Source organism: Cucumis melo, unplaced genomic scaffold (genome assembly GCF_025177605.1).
Source record: "Cucumis melo cultivar AY unplaced genomic scaffold, USDA_Cmelo_AY_1.0 utg000350l, whole genome shotgun sequence".
NCBI classification, from domain to species: domain Eukaryota; kingdom Viridiplantae; phylum Streptophyta; class Magnoliopsida; order Cucurbitales; family Cucurbitaceae; genus Cucumis; species Cucumis melo.
The window spans coordinates 17,501-23,646 of record NW_026123930.1 but is presented as its reverse complement, the minus strand read 5'-3'; the positions used below and the strand labels follow the sequence as shown (position 1 = coordinate 23,646).

Sequence of the window (6,146 nt, the reverse complement as noted above, 5' to 3'; positions counted from 1 at the left end):
TTTGTAATTCCTTACATAAGGATTCAGAAAATACCGGATCTCCGCCTACACAAGAAAATTGTTGATAAAACTCCAAAATGGCATTTTCTTTTGATCTAATTTTTTTTTTCTCCTTATCATTCAGGAAAGACAAAAAAATTTCAGGGTAGCAAACATTCTCGAGAATTTCTCTTAGATTCGAACCCATAGCTGATGATAGAACTAGAATAGATATTTTCTGTTTCCTACTCACACGAGCCCATATCCTTGCTTTTCGATCAATCTCTAATTCTAATCTTCCTCCCCAATCAGATATTATGGTGCCGGTATAGACCGAAATTCCGTTATGGTCCAATTCTGACCGGTAATAGATACCGGGGCTTTGCAATATTTGACTGATGACAATTCTGTATAGTCCATTTACTATAGAAGTTCCCAGGGAATTCATTAGAGGAATGTTTCCAATCAAAATTGTTTGTTCTTGCATATCCCTACGGGTTTTCCAAATTAATCCTGCGGATACGTATAATTCAGAAGAATATGTGAGTGATTCATATACAGCATCTCTTTCTTTTATCAATGGTTCTACCAATTTATATGTTTCCACAAATAATTGAAATTCAATTTCTTGATCTGTATCTTCAATTTTTGGAAACTTAGAAAGTTCTTCTGTTAAGCCATGATCAATGAACCTACAAAACCCTTCAAATTGTATCTGATTAAACGCAGGTATTGTAGACATTCTCTCATTTCCACCCCCAAGCATTTTATTTATTTCCCATTTATAAAAAAAATCCCATTATTTGCTTAAAATGGATCGATCTAGCAATGATGGAATTTATATTATGTTTACTGAATCACATGAAATTTTACCTAACTTCATAGGTGTAATAGATGTAATGCATGAAATACATATGAACGTAGGAATAAAGAGACTTTGATACTCAAATTAAATTGGAATTTGCAACAACTACAAATGAATTGGTAAATTCTATTTAGAATTATGGAGTTTTGTATAAAATATCTATATCAAAACAAAAGTGAGTCAATTTCTACCATTATTATGATATTCCAATCGGATTGGGTACTATAAATAGATTCGGGATTTGATCTGAAGAAACAATATAGAATTTTTTTTATTTAACAACATGGAACTTTTTCGTAGATTTCACTGTTAAAAAAAATTCGCATAGAAGAGAGATATTTTACCTATACCTATATTTTTTTTAGTAGAATTCGTAGAATGCGATTGAAGTATGTATAAGGACTTGTATTTATTAATAAACATGTGCAGATATATATATATAGTTAGTTATATATATCGCCTCCTTTATTACAGTTCTATGGGGAACATCACATGTCGTACTCTATCAAAAATTTATATTTTCTATTTAATGATAATGAAAAAAAAATTCTAAAAACAGAATTCCGAACATTTCCTATAAACATCTTATATATATATAAGATATTAGATTTAGATAATAGTAATCGTTTATGTTCTGGGGTTTACATATACTCATAATCGCTATTAAAATTGTCATTAATAAGGATTTTTTTATGGTTATGGAAACGAATCAATACGGATGGATTAGTAATGATTAGTTATCTATCAATTTTTATTTATTTAGGTAAGGTATCCATTTTTGGATTGTTTTCTTATATCATTAGGGAAACCGAATTTGCAATTTCAATCCAAGAATCATTTATGAATTCACAGTCAATAGTTAAAGTTAACGGTTCCCATTTGTCCTGATTTTTTGCTTTTGTGAATGAAAATCCACATTTTTTTTTCAATAGAAAAAGCAAAGTTTTGCGGTTTTTCGTTTTAGATATTGTGTGTTGTAAGATACTATCTATCTAAGAGATAGAGCCAATCCAATATTTTGTATCGTTTTGGCGGCATGGCCGAGCGGTAAGGCGGGGGACTGCAAATCCCTTTTTCCCCAGTTCAAATCCGGGTGTCGCCTCAGCAACAAACAAAAGAATCAAAATACCCTCTTCTGTTTTGCTGATATAACTTTATCATTTTTTTTAGAAGAAAAGCATCTTTAGATTTGCTTGATTCTAAGCATCGTTGGGGTTCTCTAAAATGTTATAAATCCTTGCGTATAGGTTTCGTTTCCAGAATTTAGTAGAGTAATGAAAAATAATCGTTAAATCTTGAGATGATAGCCCTTCGACTACTAATGTAGTGTCTACTCATTGGGTCTTGAATTAGGGAATATAATTTCATTTTTCCTTACGGAAAGGAGGAAGATACTTGATATACGGACTCATGAAAGTATCTGAGTACTCGAGCATTCAATCAATATTATATTGAATGAATAATTGGCTTTTTTTTTTTATTTTAATCTTAAAAAAAGAACTTATTTCTTTTCGATAAGCTCTAACCACGCATGTAATAGGCCATCCCATCTTCCGATTGTCTCTATGAAACAATCGGGGGGACAGTAAAGATTAGATCAAATGAGAAAGGAATAATAGTAGGGTTATGTGATAGATACTATCTTGATTCTCTATTTTGAGACTTTTTACTTAATGTAATGAAATGCAGGACAACAAAAGAAAGACTAGGTCTTATTATTCCTACATGTTACTAACATTCTTTTGATACTTCCAAGAGTTTTTCTGCCTCTTTTATTTATTTGTACTGAATTTTTTCGATTATACTAGAAATCATATAATAACTTGGGATAATTCGATTTTTTGTATTGTTTCATCAATGGTGTTGTGCCCGAATCTCTTTTTGACTATGCGCTAGTGATTCCACTATTATTAGTGAATAATAATTATTAGTGAGCAATAATGGAATAATTCTTTTATATTCATAGAGATAGGGGACATAATTCACATGGATATGGTAAGTCTCGCTTGGGCTGCTTTAATGGTAGTCTTTACATTTTCTCTTTCCCTCGTAGTATGGGGAAGAAGTGGACTCTAGAAGTACTACTAATTGAAAAATAAAACTGTATTGTTTTTGGTTTATTTTATAGATCGTTCTGCAAAACTTTTTTTCTTTTATTTTGAAAAGTAAAAAAAAAAAGAGTTCGGATTATAAGTTTTTAAGTGGATCCATACTTTCAACACGAAAGAACATAGACATAGTGGTTGTCCAATGAGATACTACGCATAATAATATACTACCTCATAATAAGATAGTACCTCGGGGTAGCCACCCACATATTACGTGCTTACCACTTCTTTTATTTATTATTATTAGTATTTTAGTTATTTTCAAAATAGGATTTTTTCTTGTTTTAGGGAACTCATTTCATATCATGCTTCAAACGTTAAATAAAAATGGGGTTTGCTAATTCTTTTCGAAATCCGAAGATAAAAAGTTCCCATGGAACCGAACTCCTGGATCATCTGTCAACTGCTCAATCAATTACTTCTTTCGAATGCTAAAAAAAAATTAGTGGCCTTTCGATTATTTGATTTCAGATTCATTCTAATCAACATGAATTATGAAGCAAAGAAATAGAATTGGGCCACTATGTATATTAGATTAATATTACATATATGTAATTGATATGATATCTATATATAAATAGAAAGATATATATTGTATATTCATCTATATTCAAATTGATCGATATTCAACCTCTATTTTTATAGAGTACAATTTTATATTTATACACTTCAATAACAATAATAGATAGTATGGTAGAAGGATTCATATATTTCTTTCTACCATACTATCGGATCTTATCGAATACTTCTCTCGTAGAATACTGATAATTCTAGTCCGCCAATTTCATTTAAGACGCGAAATTTTAATGCTTTTCATTTTTCTTATCTTCAATCATTGATAAGAACTAAAACGTCAAGGTTAATTCAAATTAATCACTTTGACTGATTGTTTTTACGTATATTATAAGTAAAAAGGCGGTCGGAACTAGAATGAACAGTGCAGTAGCAATAAATGCGAGAATATTTACTTCCATAATATCATCGTTTCATTTTTTATTCGCAATAACTCGGGATTTAATCCCATAGAGATGATAAATGTTTCGCTTGTAAATTCAAGGGGATGCGTTGCATCTCGATGATATCGAATCGTATTAAAATATCATGAATAACAATATCGGAGCTATCAAATCGATTCATCGTCGAGAATTGAATAGTATAACATAGGAAGATCTTTTATCCATACCGAATTTAAACAAAATGGGATTCCTGATGCAATCAAGAATTTCGTTACTTTTTTTTATTTATAATTTTTTGCATTCTTTCTTTTCTATAATCTACTGCCCTCTTATTCAATGCAATCATCTGATGAAGTCTCATCAGACTACCTTTACCCTTACATTGTTTATAAACAAACTCAAGCAAAGAATAGCAGCGAAATTCAAAAAAGGAAAAGGAGGTAGGTTCGAACTAAACTCCTTCCTTTTTTTGTACTTATAAAATCTTCTTAAAAAAAAGAAATAAAAACGAAACTTAAACTTTCAAAAATTCTTAATTACCTCACTAAGAGAGATAGATGGGATCCTTGTTTGTATTAATATCCTCTTTCCTTGAATTAGTAGTGGGACGTATATATCAAAAGTTAAGTGTTAAATTTTAATAAGATAGATTATTTCAAATTCAAATTAGTAATTGAATTTACTAATTGAGGTTACAAAAAATCGGAGCCAGAACGGATATATTTTGCTTTCAGACGAAAAATTAGATCAAAGTTTACTATGTAAACTTTATTTTGTATCGTCCAAATTCCCTTTATGTATGTGCTTTCCGGAAACGTATAGTACTCTATTTCATTAGAAAAATCGGGCGTAATCAACTAGACCCAGTACGCCTTCGAATCCTGAATATGATGCTACCAATAATTGTGGTAATTCACATATGGCACATATGTCTTTCTCCCATCAATTAGTACTCGTTGAAGAAATCAAAATTCCCATATTTTTTTGTTGAAAAATGTGGAAAAAAAATAAGAGAGATCCCGTTTGGAATAAAATTCAGTTATGTTATTTGTTCTCTCTTTCACAGGAAAGGAAGAGATTAATTGATGTATTTTTTTTTTATTGGATTTGGATCCATCGGGACTGACGGGACTCGAACCCGCAGCTTCCGCCTTGACAGGGCGGTGCTCTGACCAATTGAACTACAATCCCAGGGAAATAAAGTGTACAACATATGTTGTTGATTTAATTTCCTTCAAACCTTTCTATGTAGATTTTTGATTCGAATTGTCATATTCTACCAGACAGAGACGCGAGTAATAAAGTAATAGATTGATATGCGCGGAGACATGGACTTTAGTGTGAGAAGCATGGATTAATATTTATTTTTTCGTTATTGTAAAATTGATTGATTATCAATCTGTCAATGAATAAAAAAAGAGTTTTTTTTTTTATTCTTTCATATCAAGTCAAGTATTTCTGTAGAAGGACAAATAGGTTATATCATTTTATGGTGGATACGCGATATATTGGGCCGAGCTGGATTTGAACCAGCGTAGACATATTGCCAACGAATTTACAGTCCGTCCCCATTAACCGCTCGGGCATCGACCCGGGAAGAATCAATTCCAAGCTTGTTGATAATCCATGATCAACTTCCTTTCGTAGTACCCTACCCCCAGGGGAAGTCGAATCCCCGCTGCCTCCTTGAAAGAGAGATGTCCTGGACCACTAGACGATGGGGGCATACTTGCCCGACTGCCATCATACTATGATCATAGTATGAATAGTTTTTTGAAATTGTCAATATAAAATAAATATAATGGACTAATATGATGCAATTCGACGTATTTTTCTTTCTTTCATTATTCCATCGAAATTTTTTTATTTGTGATTTCTATTTATGAATCGTTCATTCTAATCACCATTCCCCATATAATTCTATATAGAAATTATTTTATTTTAAATTGCATTTTTTTTTATTTATTTCATTTAAATAATATACATAAATTTGCAAATTGGAATATATAGTTATATTACTTATATTATAGAATATCAAATGAAAATAGTGATTAGTAGTGATTAGAGGAAACCTCTAAAATAAACAAAAATAATAAATATTAGAAAAAAAAATATTCTTTTTTTATTTTATTCTTTTTTTATTTAAATAATACGAAGGCTAGTACCCTTCGGGAATTGGTCTGCCATATGCTATAAACAGGATTAAACTCCATTTCTCATACTTTCACTCATTGATTC

General features: G+C 30.8%; 3 non-coding genes across 3 annotated transcripts; 1 reads left to right on the top strand and 2 right to left on the bottom strand.

Annotated features, from left to right (window-relative positions):
* Nucleotides 1-1,874: 1,874 nt before the first annotated feature.
* Nucleotides 1,875-1,946, top strand: TRNAC-GCA (transfer RNA cysteine (anticodon GCA)). The gene has a single exon. It is a non-coding gene; the product is annotated as a tRNA-Cys (tRNA).
* Nucleotides 1,947-5,025: 3,079 nt separating this feature from the next.
* TRNAD-GUC (transfer RNA aspartic acid (anticodon GUC)) lies at nt 5,026-5,099 on the bottom strand. The gene has a single exon. It is a non-coding gene; the product is annotated as a tRNA-Asp (tRNA).
* A 318-nt stretch (nt 5,100-5,417) lies between these two features.
* TRNAY-GUA (transfer RNA tyrosine (anticodon GUA)) lies at nt 5,418-5,501 on the bottom strand. The gene has a single exon. It is a non-coding gene; the product is annotated as a tRNA-Tyr (tRNA).
* Between the last annotated feature and the right edge of the window lie 645 nt (nt 5,502-6,146).